This window comes from Spermophilus citellus (genome assembly GCF_964194105.1).
Source record: "Spermophilus citellus genome assembly, chromosome: 12".
Lineage (NCBI taxonomy): Eukaryota > Metazoa > Chordata > Mammalia > Rodentia > Sciuridae > Spermophilus > Spermophilus citellus.
This window is the reverse complement of record NC_138198.1, coordinates 105,373,515-105,388,124: the sequence shown is the minus strand read 5'-3', so window position 1 is coordinate 105,388,124 and position 14,610 is coordinate 105,373,515. Positions and strand designations below refer to the sequence as shown.

Below are 14,610 nucleotides of genomic sequence, written 5' to 3'. Positions count from 1 at the left end.
GTGTGTGTGTGTGTGTGTGTGTGTGTAGGCCTGGAGCAGGACATGATCACCAGATCACTAAAGACCCAGGATGACAGAGTTGTAGTCACCAGGCACTGATGTAATAATAAAGAACCATGCAGGGATGGCTTGAAGATTTGAGACCCGTTCACAACGGGGACCTGCGTCTCTAGTCCTGGTTGGTGACAGAGGCGTCTCTTCTCTCTGCAGATCCCCTCTGAAGCAGCTGGGAACTCAGAAGGCTCCCCATCCTGGAGGAGAGTTTCAGCCAGAGAGGGAGAAGGGATGGCGTGCAGCCCACCCAGGGCTTGAGGTGGAGCGAAATCCACAGCCTGTTGGACCTGGAGCCTCCGAGTGGGGGGCTGCACCACTGGGGTGACTCAAGAAGAATCGGTGCTACGGGCCCCAGCAACATGTACATGGTGTAATGACAGGTAATGAACCTGAAGCTCGTCTATCCTTTATGAATGATATGGCAGGTAGGAGAATATATCAGCCTGCAGGAGACACTAAGTGTCAACCCACGGGAAGATAACTATGCAAACAAAGCTCAGGAAGGCCTGATAAGAGGATGGATGGATGCTTTATAGTTATTAGTTTTTGCCCACGTGCTTGCCAGAGCCACGCACCGGAAGATTTAGCATCAGCGGGGTTCACTTCCTTGCCTTGTGGGAAGGCTTGGTGCCTGGGTGGATGTAGCAGGTCTTATTTGAGGAACTCAGAGTTACAAATCAGGAAGTCGTTACCTCGGTCACTCTTGTGGGAGGCAAGGAATTTATGCCGATGGGGAAACAGAGGCAGCAAGGGCGCAGGAGCTCTTCCTTGCATCCGTGATATAGGAGGGTGGACCTGGACACCTTGCTGGTTGGGAGGTCTTCAGGTTCGGTTCAGACACCTTGAATAACAGAGTATAATGGTTCAGTGTTCCTTAGGAAAAGAAGAAAAGAAGGCTGTGGCTCCCCTTCCCTTCCAGGGTGCCAGGACACATGGAAGATGACCCAAGGTGGCCAGGGAGGTCATGAATAGGGGTCTGGAGAGGATACACAGTCTGTCTGGCAGTTGATCTTGAGATTAGCAGTTGATCCAGGGACTTGGTCAAGGCGGGAAGCATCAAGAGATCCCCAGAGCCAAGCGGGCAGGGATTTGAGACTGGACAGAGGGGACCTCTAAGGCTGGAGACCCGAAAGCGAGCTCGGATCTGATGTCAGAGCCTGTTCCTCTGCCTGTCAGGTCTTCCCTGTGCAGGGTACCACTCTGGCAATTTCCACCACAGGGGAAATGGCAGCTGAGACGGAAGCAAAAATAGCTTGGAGCCTTGGGAAACTGAGCAGGAAAGGGGAGAAGGGCCAAGGGCCTGAAGTGGGAGGCCCCAGAGGGTGTGGCAAATTCCATTCCAGTGCAGGCCAGTGTCAGGGTCCTCGGGTCAGAGCCCAGGGCTGGGGAGGGGCAGAGCAGCAGGACTTCTGGGTGGCCTTGTTCTAAATCAGGCAGAAAGAGTAGGTTGAAGGGATCCAGAAAGCTGAGCCCAGCTCTAGGGAAATAGGCCAGCCACAGGCACCAGACAGGCCCAGGACTTGACTCCGGTCTTAAGTGATAAAACAGAAGGGAAACTGAGCTCCCGGGGCTGGTGGTGCCTGGGGGTCTTAGCTGGGAGCAGGCAACCACACAAGTGCCTGGGGCTAACTAGGACCTGGGGTGTATCCACACACTCCCCCACCCCAGCTGTCAGCTGGGCAGGTGGTCTGCACATGTAAAGTTTGGCTGGGGGCTAGCACCACGGCCTTGTGGTGGGAGGTCGTGGAGAACAGGATGGAGGTAGCAAAGGTCCAGCCCTGTAGGCTGGACTAGGACTCCCATCACATGCATGGCCCTGGGGAGGAAGGGGCCAGGTGCCTCCCGACCTGGGCCAGACAGAGCAGAGGCCATACTCTGCCAGACGTTCTCAACTGATTTTGCTAGTATTTACCAAGTACCTATGTGTATTGGGCACCACACCCCGTGCCAGAAAAGCAGTGAATGAGACGCAGCCTAGTCTCTGGAGAGGGCGTGTGTGGCAGAGAAAAGCTCAAAGCCAGGTCCAGGGCTCTGGGAGCCACAGGCCCTTGTCTTCAAAATAGGGACCACCCTGTCTCACGCCTAGGCTGGTAAGGAGAATTCAATAAAATAAAACATGCAGCGCACTGAGCCCAGCAGCTGGCACCACCATCAGTGGTCAGTATATTTCGTTGACTTCCATTGTTTTGCTCTGGGCAGAGCTCAAGGTTGCTGGGCTGCGAACAGGGGAGGCTGGAAGAAATTCATTCTGACTCATTTGGTGACTGACAGCCTTTGAGGCCTGGTGATCAGAACTCCTCTGGCCACAGAAAATGTGGTTTAGAGTAAACCCTACATTCAGGATAGGTGACTGCATATTTGGGGGCTGTGCCAGTTGCTGGGCTGGAGTAAGACAGGAGGCAGGAGGGGCAGACCCAGGAATTTGGTAAAGTGTGGAGAGGAGAGAACATCCTCAGAATGCTTGGAGAGTCTTGACTCCTGCTTCCAACACAGTTCCAGGTCTCGGGGCAGGGTGGGGATATGCAGCAGCCCAGGCAAGACCAGGGATCCCGAGTGCAAGTGGCTCAGTAGTGATGGAGGGTGACCGCAGTCATAAGGCACACCACTCATTTTAAGTTTGCTAGTAGGTGCATTGAAAATAAGCAAGTAATATTCATTTTAAGAATGTATTTAATTTAGCTCAATATGTCCAAAATATTTCCACTTGAACATACAATCAATGTAAAAATTATGAAGGAAATATAATTTTTACATTGTAGTTTTTTGTATAAATTCTTTGAAGTCCAGGGTATGTTTTATGCTTATAGCACATCTTGGTTGGGACTAGCTGCATTTCAAGTGTGCAGTAGCCACATGTGGCTAATGGCTACTGGGTTGTTTAACACAAGGTCTAGAATCTAGAATCTCTTGCCAAGGAGCACCCAGGGTGGATCCTGAGCTAAACAACAGGATTTACTCTTAACATTCCCTTCTTATGAAAGGTCTACAATGAATCCCCGGAGAAATTCACTTCAACAATAAATTCTATCTTGGTGGCTCTAGAAGGTGATGTGCATCCTCAGGAGCCAGCCCTGGCTCCAGGATGGGGCCACTCGTGAGTTCTGGGACCTGACTTCATGCTCTCTTCAAGTCCCCTGAGCCTCAGAAGTTCCATTGAAATTGGAGCTAATAATTTCTATCTTGCTGGGCAACTCTGAGGACTGAAACAATAGTAAGTTTCTCTGTGACACTCCATGTCAAGAAACGATTCCTTTTATTTTCCCAAATCGAATGAAAACAAGTCTGAGTTCCCTCACTGGCTGAGTTTGGCAAAAGTTTCCGAGCAGGCATTTCTGCAGCTCTGTCTCCACCCTTCCGGTGCCTGGGAACTGTGGGGGCTTGGTGGGGCAGGAAAAACGGGGAGTGTTGAGGGAGGCTGGACCTTGGCCCATGCTGGTGAATGAAGCCGCTGTGGCCCGTCCTTTTGCAGGCTGTGGGTCAACCGAAGGAGGCAGGCCCCTGCATCCGGCTTGTGTCCCAACACCAGCCCTGCCACAGGGGATGCCAGGTCCCAGGCCACCCTCTCTAGGGAGTCAACATGGCCAAGGTGGGTTCCGGTGGGCTGAAGGTTGCCAACCACTCTGGGACCCAAGTCATCCCAGCTGTCCTGGGGTCCAACCTAGGGGTCCTCCCCTGAAAGCTGGGTATCCTTCAGCCCTCTCTCCCCAGCCTCCAGCAACAGCCTTCAAAACAAAGGCCCATCTCCACCTTATCTATCTTTCTTTTCATGGCCATAAAAATACAGATAATTCCCCCTTAGGAGAAGAGAGCCCTAATCTCAGTGTCACAAAGTATGGCTCTTCTTCCTCGGGGTTGGGAGACAGGGGTACATTTCTTGTTATTCTGAGACTAGTCTCTGCAGTCGCCAGCAGAACGCAGTGACTTCTCCTCACTTAACCTAGTATCTTCGCCATAGAGCTTAAGCGAGGTGCACTCTCCACAAGATCAAGTTCCTCATGCCCAGCCCATCTGGAAAATGTGTTAAGTCATCTCTGTCCTCTGTGGTTTTCCTGAGACTCACATGAGCTACGACATATGGAAGTCCACTATAAAGTTATCACATGTTGTTGAGACTCCTGATTCCCTAGGAGCTGGGTGGAGGCTGCTGTGGGGTTCCGAAGCGCCCCCTCTCCATCTCGCACACGGTGTGCACTGTGCGTGTCCTCCCTGTGACTCAGGGACTTGCTCCCACCAGGTTCTCCACCCTAGGGTGCACTCCTCTGATTTAACGGTTCTCCTCCAGGACAAGGGAGGAACTTGTCTGTTCATGGTAGGGAGGGGAGACCCTGACGTCTTTATTTTCCCTCAGTCTGTGGGCTGGAGTCTCTAACCAGGCTCCCATACAGATTATCATGGATGTTCATATTCCATCCATCCTGCAGATCCAAGGAAGCCTCACAGGCCCTCCCCAGCCCCTGGAGTGGGTCTGGTGAGGACTTCTGTGCTCAGAAAGGAGGGATCCTGGCTGATCCCACATCCTCCTACCTTACCTGGTGTTGGGGAACAGGATCAGAAGGTGCAGGTGGGAGACACGGAGAACTGGGTGTTCTAGCTGTGCTAGAATTGGGGCACAGGCTTTGAAACAATGAAACCCAGTTCTGACCCCAGGGTTTCAAGGTTGGGGCCACATTGGACTGTGTGCGGGGGGTGTTGGCCCTTGACGCTTGCTGCAGTGGTATTTGGGTCATTCTAGACAGGACCTACCCCCTGAAGGGTAGGCCCCCACCCTCTCTGCAGCTGTCTCCTGTTCCCTACCACCTCTCCCGGGCCCTGAGCTGTTAAGGGTGTCACGGATCCTAAGAGTCCTCCAAACCAGTGTCATTGTGACCTAACATCTCTTTTATAAGCTAATCTATGGCATATTTGGGGACCAGTTTGTGTGTGGGGGGGACCTACATAATCAGGAGCATTTAGATAGGGCAGTAGTCGTGGCTTTTTCTTAGTTTGCTGTGTGACCCAGTGCAGATCTCTTAACTTCCCTGGGCCTTAACTGTTCCCCTCCGTTCAATGGTCATGAGAAAGTGCCCTCTCTGATTTTGCTGCATGCATTCTGAGAGCCAGAGGCACAAAGGCCCTTGGCGGCCCAGGATTTGCCAGCATTATTGCAGAACCCTTTCCTTGCCAAGTCTAGCACCGTACTCTCTGCTCTGCAAAATTAGTGCGTGTATTGCTTCCTAGGGGCCCACGGGGAGAAGCTCCTCATATATCACCTTAAATTTTGCAGCAGGGAGAAGCAGAAAGCCACATTGCCCTTGACTGACAACCTTCATACATGTATTTAACAATTTTAATTTTTCATGATTCTTCTGATAAAAATAGTGCCCGACTAAAAACAAATACATTTGTATTTTCCGTCTCCTTAATTAGTTTCTAATTTGGGGGTTCTTATTAGCTTAAAATCATCTCACTGAAATGGTCTTAGGATGATTAAAAAAAAAAAAAAAGAAAAGAAAACGTGAAAAACCACAATCAATTCCTGAGAGATCTTCCTATTTAATTATGCTGATTGGTGCACTAGAGACCCCGGGCAACATGAACCTCTCAGAATTAGCTTGATTTGTGCAATTTGGTTTTAAAAATTTTGGATGCATATTTATCATGATCAACTCTGTGTTTTCTCCTTGAGATCTTGACTTGTTTCCTGAGATGTGGGAGGAGGAACCCACGGGCTATTGAAACCCTGGGCCTTTAGTTTAGCTCATGGACTCCTTGGCAGGGCCTGGACTGAATGGGGAACTGAGGTTCCCAGCTTGTCTGGTAATTTAAAATGTCTTTTCTTAAAGAAAAAGGAAAGAAGAAAGAAAGGTAAAAGAATACCCAGAGGTAGGCTAGGAAAGCAAGGGCTGATGGAATTGTAGCACGGGGTGGTAGGAGAATGGTCCATGAAATCATAGAAAAACGGGCCAATCTTGGGTTAGAGATCCACCCAGAACTAAATTCCAGAATGCACTATGACTTTGGAGATATTGGAAAAACTCAAGTTTGTCAAAAGGATTTGTCTGTCGCCCTCACGCCCATGGACCATTCATCAGCTTGGCTGAAAGTTGGGTACCCAGATGCAGTGGGAAGGGGAGGATGCAGCTCTACCTGAGGCCTGCTGTCACCACGAAGCTGAACCTGTCCTGAGCAGGCTTTGGATCTCACTACCACTTACACAGGGACCAGAGGAACACGAGAAACCCCACCACAGTGGCTGTCCCCGAGTCCAGACCAAGGCAAGTGCCTCGGGACAATGACTTCATCTCTCCAGCATAAATGATGCGAATGGAAGTAGAGTTGAGGGGAATTGTTACAGATTAATAAGGAGACACCAGCCAAATGCAGTCTGTGGGACTTGTTTGAATCCAGATTCAAGGTGACCTAAAGCAGAAGGATATGTTTGAGAGAACCCGGGAGATGAGACACAGGATAGGTGTTAGGTAGTGGGCAATTGGTGCTAGCTTTTCAGGTTGTGTGATATTGTGGAAGTGTTACATACAAAAGTGTTTAGGATCACAAGAGGATGTCTTGGATTTTCTACAAGAGATTTTAGGAAAAAGAGGAATAGATGAAGCAAAAGTTTTATCTGTGGAATATTGAGCCCCATTGAAACTGGTTGGTGACTATTGCTGGGTACATGGGGATTTATTATGGCCTTTTGTGTGTAAAAAAAAAAAAAGTGAAGAACAAATGTCCCTTCTAGCTGTTTGACCCTGAAATTTCACCTTTGGAGCTCTGCTCCTCTGGCTTAAGCCTTTCCTAGTCCAGTAACATGTAGCTTCTCCTGGGAGCACAGAAGACCCTTGAGGAAAGGAACAGTGGGCAGAACAGATCCCTAGGACACAATAATGTGGGGTCACAATGTGCGGAAGTGCCCCAGGATCAGATAAGTTTGGAGAAGGCTGTGTTTAAGCCAAAGAGACTTCTTCAGAGCCTTCAGAGTTTCTGGTACTGTGCATTGTGGAAGAGAGTAGGTGACAGCAATGAAGTATCCCCAAACTGTTGATCTGTCACGTGCTTTGGAGGAAATAGAAATCTCCAGCCCCTGCAAGGAAATTCAGATTAGGTCAGAGCCTGATCCAGAGCCGTTTCCGGTTACTAACTGTTGTGCAACCACTTACACGTTCTGAGCCTCAGTTTCCCCATCTGTAAGATGAGCTTCATATCACCTGCCACCGACCTCACTAGAATGTGTGCAGTGGAGACCCCAAGACCAAAGGTCGTGTGTGACAATCATGTGGTGCCATTTTCTAAAAGTCAGTCCACAAATATTTGCTTGCGGCTTGTGCTCAGGTCCCTGTGCTCAGGGTACAGTCCATTGTTACCCAGCTGGTGACTGTTAGTGGGTGTCACACACTCAGAAGTCACGAAGGTGGAAAGACAAGTTCTCTGCCCTTTGGGGGCTCATGATGGAGTTGGAGAGACATAAGAATAATCAATCACTGAGGAGACCATCAAAGCCACCCAGCTCTGGGGAAGATAAGCCATGGAGGTTTCAAAGGAAAGGGGGATTGCTTTTGGCTACGGTGGTCTGGGAAGGTCACCTGAGCCAGGTGGCTTGGTAGCCAGAGGAGGATGTAGGTGGATAGAGGTCCCTCAGTTAGAATATTGCCCTTGCCCCTTGCTCCTGCATACCCACATTCTGCAGGGGAACACATAAACCTTGTTTGGGTTAAGATGTCATCTGACTTGGGGACATAGATCCTCCCTGTTCAGAGCAGGGGCCGATGCTCCCCCTGCCCAGTCCTGCCAGCCACTCCCATGGCCTCCTCTGTTCCATCTGAGCCAGAGAAGCTGGGATTGCTCATCCCTCTCCCTCAGTCCTCTCTTCAAGTCACGGAGATAAAGCAGCATGATGTGGCTCTGACAGCCAAGTCCCCGTCATCATGGAGTCACTGCCCAGGGCAGTGTGAGAAGACGACCGGGTGAGAAAGGTTAGGAAAGGTGGGCGCAGTGGCTGCGGTAGAGGTGAAGGTCTGTGCGACACCAGAGGCCGGCTGGGCTTCCTAGGTGCAGAGAGGTGGCGGGGCAGCGACTCCCTGGCTGGACATAATGGAGTTATTTGGGCTGTGAACAGCAGTTAAGACCACTTGCCACCCCAAAGCCCACATGGTCCTCTAATTTGCACAGAGCAAATGAAAGAAAAAGGCCCTCGTAAAGGACAGCATTGTGGCAGATACTCAACAAGGTGTGTCCAGTGCCTGAGTGCCCCACCCCAAGCCATTCCAGGATTTAAAGACATGCCAAACACATGGCCTGTCCTCAGGAGTCCTGGGTGGACAGGGCTTAGCTCATGAAATGGGAGCTATTGTTAGTATTGATATTTTGGGAAAGGACCTTCTCAGTTCCTGGCCCCACCGTGGACTTGTATGGCAACCTCAGAGACTCAACTTTGAGTTCTGGCTCTGCCATTTGGGACAGGTGACATAGTTTTCCTGGACCTCCATGTCCTCAAGTGTAAGTGGAGTGGCTGTTCTCCCTCCTGGGATTGTGGTGAGGACAAAATGAGATGAGGTAGAGAGAACTTTTGATCCCAGGGACCTCTGGAGCTTCAGTTTTTATCTCTTCCACTAAGAAGAAATGAAGTGTGGGACAAGTTGCCTTGGGCCTCAGTTTCTTTGGCTATGAAATGGAAATAATTAAATTGTCTGCCTTACCAACACCAGTGAACCATGGAGAGAGGGCTTCATGGGCAGCATTTGCACAAACACTTCAAGGCGTGGGAAGAGTTAGTCAAACACTAAAAGCACTTATTGTGTCCATAGGCAACCCACTGACATAAGCCACACCCAGAAGATAAAGTGTCAGACTGGCAAGATGCGGCTGGGCCCATCATGGTCCAGGTGAGAGGAATGTCGGTACCTACTTTCCTGGCTCCCTACAGCCCCCGCAGTGTGGCAAGGACAGGAAGAGCTGACCTCGCTCTGCCACTCAAACTGTCTTGTGTGCCCCTGAGCAGGACCCATAGCCACCTGCTCAGACCCAGCCCTGAAGGTAAAATCTACCAGTGACAGCGCAGGAAGGGTCCAGCAGAATGTTTGGGAAAACCTTTCCAAGTTGGAAGCAGCCATCAGCCCGTGCTCACTGGAACTGGAGATTTAATAATGCTTGTTAATTGATTAATGTGCAGCCTGCCATTTCATCTGCCTTTTGGGGAGAGAGTGACTATCCTATTTATATTAGAGAGCTGCTCTTACAGAAGCCTACCTGAGCCTCTGCCGAGTTTATCAGTTGGAGGATATATCTTCCCCAGCCCTAGTGGAAAACAGGTGGCCGCCTGGGCTGAGACCAGACATCCATTTACCCACTTATTCTAATTAGTTTTGTAACTCAGCACTCACTCCGGGCTTTGATTTACAGTTAATGGTTCATCTTAAAATGAACAGTTGTCTGGAATATTCCATGGGTCAATAGCTGACTTTTAGGAAGTGGTGGTATTGACATGGCAGCCACGTGATGAGTCCTGCAGCACCAAATTTATTTTTAGATTTTTTTTTGCCACTATTTTTTTACTTCTCCCCTTACTGGCCATAAAGAATCCCCCACAGATGTGTGATCCTTTTAAAGCCGCATGGTGTGGTGGAGAGAGCACAGGGCTGTGAGGTTGGAGAAAGGAGTCCTCAGCCCAGCTTTGCCATCATCTCACTGGGCAGAGCAAGCAAAAAAGTCCCATGACCTTTCTAGGCTTCAGGTTCCTATGGGGTGGATGGGACAGGGTTGAGAGGACAGTTCCTCCCTGAGACTCTGACTCAGGACCCTGTGTGTGTCAGCCCAATGGTGTATGGTGGGCATGCAGTGAATTAGGTCTTTGCTCAGTTTACCAAAGTAACTACTTCATATAAGAAAAAGATTCAAACAATGTAAGTATTTAACTGAGAGAATGAGGGAACTTGTGTGCCTCTACTCTCCCCCAAAGATCAGCACTATCAATGATTTAGAGAGTTACTAAATCCACACCCACATCCATTTCCACATCCACATCCACATCCATATCCATATCCACACTGACATGCATATCCACAGCCACATCCACACCCACATCCATATCCACAGCCATACCCATATCCACAGCCACATCCACACCCACATCCATATCCACAGCCATTCCCATATTCATATCCATATCTACATCCACATCCATATCCATATCCACACCAACATCCATATCCACATCCATATCCACAGCCACACCCAAGTCTATATCCACATCCACATCCATATCCATATCCACAGCCACATCCACACCCACATCCATACCCACATCCACACCCACATCTATATCCATGTCTACATCCATATCCATATCCACATCCATATCCATATCTACATCCACATCCATATCCATATCTACATCCACATCCATATCCACACCCACACCCACATCCACATCCATATCTACATTCACATCCATATCCACACCATAGCCACATCCACACTCACATCTACACTCACATCCATATCCATATCCACATTCATATCCACATCCATATCCATATCCATATTCATATCCACACCTACACTCACACCCACATCCACAATCACATCCTCATCTATATCCTGTCTACACATCTCTATAGATAGCTGTTTAATATAGGTATATTTTTCCAGACCCATGATATAAACTAACATGGGATTGAGTTATATATTAAGACTCATAACTTATGTTTTCACTTGATAGATATCCTTTTTAAAAATTTTTGCTTATGTTTATCACTCTGATTCTTTATCATGTGCTTTTCTATAATATGGATAGAATATATTAACAGGATAGAATTAATTTAATTCTTTGATGGCCACATGGGTGGCATGCTCAGTAAGGGGTTTGTCCATCCCTCCTGTCCTGGGAGGGGTCAGAGGCTCAACTCCGGAAGGGGAAGAGTGCACTCTCCCATCCTCAGCTGGGGTGCGGCCCTCCCACGTCTGACAAGTGCTTTGGCTGAGCAGCATGGGTGCTGCTCCCAGAACTTGGGCACCAGCGCCAGAGCTGGGGTGAGGAAGGTGCTGGGAGGGTAGGGTGGAGCTGTGGATGGGAGCTGGGCAGGGAGGGGCCAGGAGTTTGCACAGGAACTTGGTGCAGTTTGCTTGCTCCTGGAACCGGTGTCAGCAGCTGGAACCCTGGTGAGTCAGGGGTTGTTGGGAGCAGGTGTGGGCACCCCTCCAGGAAGCACAGGTGGGTTTTAGCCTCAGGCAGGTCCCATACTATTCAGGCTTCCTGGTCCTTCCAGTGAGGTGGAAGGGAGGCCAGGCCACCAAGACACTCCGCTCCCAGCTTCCTCCTTGGTCAGAGCAAGTGACTTACTTCCTGGGCTGGTGTGAGGGTGGGATCCCAGCCACTTGCAATAGTTTCCCGTTTCCTCTTGTATTAAATTACATCAGAGTTTTGAATAATACAGTATTTATATGGATCGAAACCGAAATGACAAAGGTGCACACTAACACCGCTCACTCTGGTCTCTGTCCCCTTCCACAACTCTCCCCATTGCCCCATGTAGGCATGCTTTGTATTTATTTTGGTTTATTCATCCAGTCTTTTGTTGTGGTAAAACACAGAAATTTGGATATATATTGTTAATTTTCTATTTTACTATATAAAACATGGATAACTGTATACTCCATACTGCACTTTGCTTATTTTATTTCCTTAACTCTAAATTCTGGAATTCTGTCCATATTAGTGTACAGAGAACTTTCTCAGGTTTTTATAGCTGTGTGATATTCCTTTTTTATTGATTTAAAAAAATGACAGTGGAATGCATCACAATTCTTATTACACATATATACAACAATTTTTCCTATCTCTGTTTATATATAAAGTATGTTGACACCAAATTCGGGTCTTCATACATGTACTTTGGATAATGATGTCTATTCTACCATCCTTGCTAACCCCCTGCACCCTCCCTTTCCCTCCCACTTCTCTGCCCTATCTAGAATTCATCTATTCCTCCCATGCTCCCCCTCTCTACCCCACTCTGAGTCAGCCTCCTTATATCAGAGAAAACATTCTGCATTTGTTTTTTGGGGATTGGCTAACTTCACTTAGCATTATCTTCTCAACACCATCCATTTACAACTGCGTGGTATTCCATGGCATGCTTGGACAGAATTTATCTAACCAGTCCCCTAGGGAGAGGCACTTGGGCCTCTCCATTTTTTTTATTATTAAAAAAAATTGTTGATCTCTCATCCATCTGAAATGCTTTGTTGTATATGTGTGTCTAATTACAAATCACCCCAAATCTTTGCTAGAAGTAGGTGCAGTATATATTAGTGACAAGTATGTAAATTATTAAGATGTTGTCCCCAGACTCCTATCATTTGTTCCCTTTCCTCCAAGAAACTTTGTCCCCAGCCCCTTAGGGGACACAGTCACCCAAGTGCTTGTCAGGGTGCAGGTTCCTTTGGGATGCTGGGAGCTTTCCTGCCCTTTCCTCTGCCTTGGGCAGAGACTGATGGACCCTGGGTCCAGTAGGAGAGGTGGCTGTGGCTTGGGCTCATCAGGCTGTGGATTCTCCTCCCAGATCTGCTGTGGTGCACTAGGCAACCCTGTGCAAGTTCCTGCCTCACCTGTCACACAGGTGAGCTGTGAGACCTGAGGACCTTTCCCACCCTGACATTTTATGGTCCTAGAACCATCTAAATGGTGTGAGCCACCATGTTTAAATCCCCAGCCCCTGACTGGCCAATCAGAAGTCACCTTCTCAACTTGGGGCCTGTGCTGGTATGTCCTTGCCCTCCCGAGTGGTGGGAGTGCTTGCTTCAACATGAGATCAAATTTCGATGCAGCCTGCCTGTACGTGGTAATAAGATGACACCCGTGTGCACATTCCCATTACTCATAAGTACCTTCATTTGGCTACAGAGTTGTGAAGTCCTTTCATTGCTATGGCATGAAAAAAGGATATTTCACACATTTCACATGAGCCTCATAATGGAGCTTCTGAGTGAATAAGAATCAATGCAACAGCCAGCTGCCACCCGAGAGCCCATTTATACAGAATCACAGGCGGCTGAGCCCCACCTTGGACTGTGATCTCGTCAGATCCAATAAGGCAACAGTAATAATAACTCACGTTTTCACGATGTGGGCTCCTTCCCCGAAGCTTTGCTGTGGTGTGTATGTACCCTCTCTGCTCCTGTCCAGGTGGGTCTGTGTCCACTGGGGCCCTCAAAGTGACTTGCATCCCGGAGAAGTCTCGGCATCATGCACTGATCAATCAGTCAGTGGATAATGAGTCACTCAGCTCAGTGCTGTCATGCACAGCACCCCTTAAGCTTAATGTGCTCTCTGGGAACTCCTGATGCGTCCCCACACCCCTAGGAACAGACTTTTCCTGTTATAGCATGGCTGTCCACTCTGCCCACCAGCCCCTGCTTCAGCCTGCCCTCGCCCCTCCACCCACTCAGGGGCTTCCTCCACTCTGCCTGATGAATGCCTTTGGTCCAGATTGCTACCACCTCCCCCAGACCCACCCAGGAGCCCATTTTCTCTTGCCACCCCCCAGCTCCACCCCAGTCTCCACATCACCTGCTGTGGTAAATATGTTTGTCCCATTTGGCCATTGCCTTATGTAAACCCTTTGATGGCCTCTTGATGCTTTTAGGACTGAGGTAGATTCTTGCCAGAGCCACACAACTTCCTGCCCACCTCATCAGCCCCCCCTGCACTGTCTTCATTTTTGGTTTCTAGAAGAAGTGGTGCTCTTTCCTGCCTTGGCACATGTGCACCCTGCTATGTCGGGGTGAGGGCTTTCTCCCCTTGCTCTGGGCTAACTCCGGCTCATCCATCACAGAGCAGCGAGGCTGTCCCTGTCCCGGCCCTCTGGGCTGAGTGAGGTTCCAGTATGTGTGTCTTAGCCTTACTGCCTGTTCTAGTCCATTCAGGCTGCTGTAACCGCATGCCAGGGACTGAGTGGCTTATAAACAACTGAAAGTGATTGCTCACAGTCCAGAGGCTGAGAAGTCCAAGGTCAAGGTCAAGATCACTTCCTCACAGGTGGCTTCCTCTCTCTGTGACCTCACTTAGCCTCAAGGAAGCTCTTTGGGGCCTCCTATAAGAGCACTAACCCCATCCACAAGGGCTCTGCACTTACAATCTAATATCTACAAAAGTCCGGGCCTCCTAATACCAGCACTTACATAGGAATTTGTGGGGGGATACCCACATGCAGACCAGAGAATCACCGCTTTAAATAAACACATAACATGCTTTGCCTGCCTCCCTCCTCACTGGAGGGCCAGCTCCAAGTCCTGTTGATAGTCAGGATCCCGACACAGCACTCAGACTGTAGTGGGACACGTCACTCACTGAGGGAAGCAGTTTGGGCAGGTTGTGCCCCCCGGGAACATCCTTTTTTATAGCAACATCATGAAAAGGATAGCAAAGTTGGAGGACTCCAGAGGTGGTCCCCTCCTTCTGGGGAGGGAGAACAGACCCCTGTGAGTATGACCTTGAGCTCTTGACCCAGAGTGCCTCTTCCTGCCGCGTGCTCCTGAGCAAGTCACCTACCTGTCTTCTCTGAGGCTCAGTTTCCCCAT

At 49.2% G+C, this 14,610-nt stretch overlaps 1 protein-coding gene and 1 long non-coding RNA gene across 3 annotated transcripts in view; one reads left to right on the top strand and one right to left on the bottom strand.

The window, feature by feature from the left end:
• ZBTB7C (zinc finger and BTB domain containing 7C) overlaps positions 1-14,610 on the top strand; it is a 337,867-nt gene that overhangs the window by 63,747 nt on the left and 259,510 nt on the right. For both annotated transcript variants that reach the window (XR_014018220.1, XM_081262764.1), the window contains exon 2: positions 211-434. The gene's annotated coding sequence lies outside the window, so the exon portion shown is untranslated. The remainder of the gene's footprint in view (positions 1-210; positions 435-14,610) is intronic.
• LOC308631559 lies at positions 796-14,042 on the bottom strand. Its single transcript, XR_014018250.1, has 3 exons — positions 13,639-14,042; positions 13,146-13,281; positions 796-895 (listed from the first exon to the last, which is right to left on the bottom strand). It is a non-coding gene; the product is annotated as an uncharacterized lncRNA (long non-coding RNA).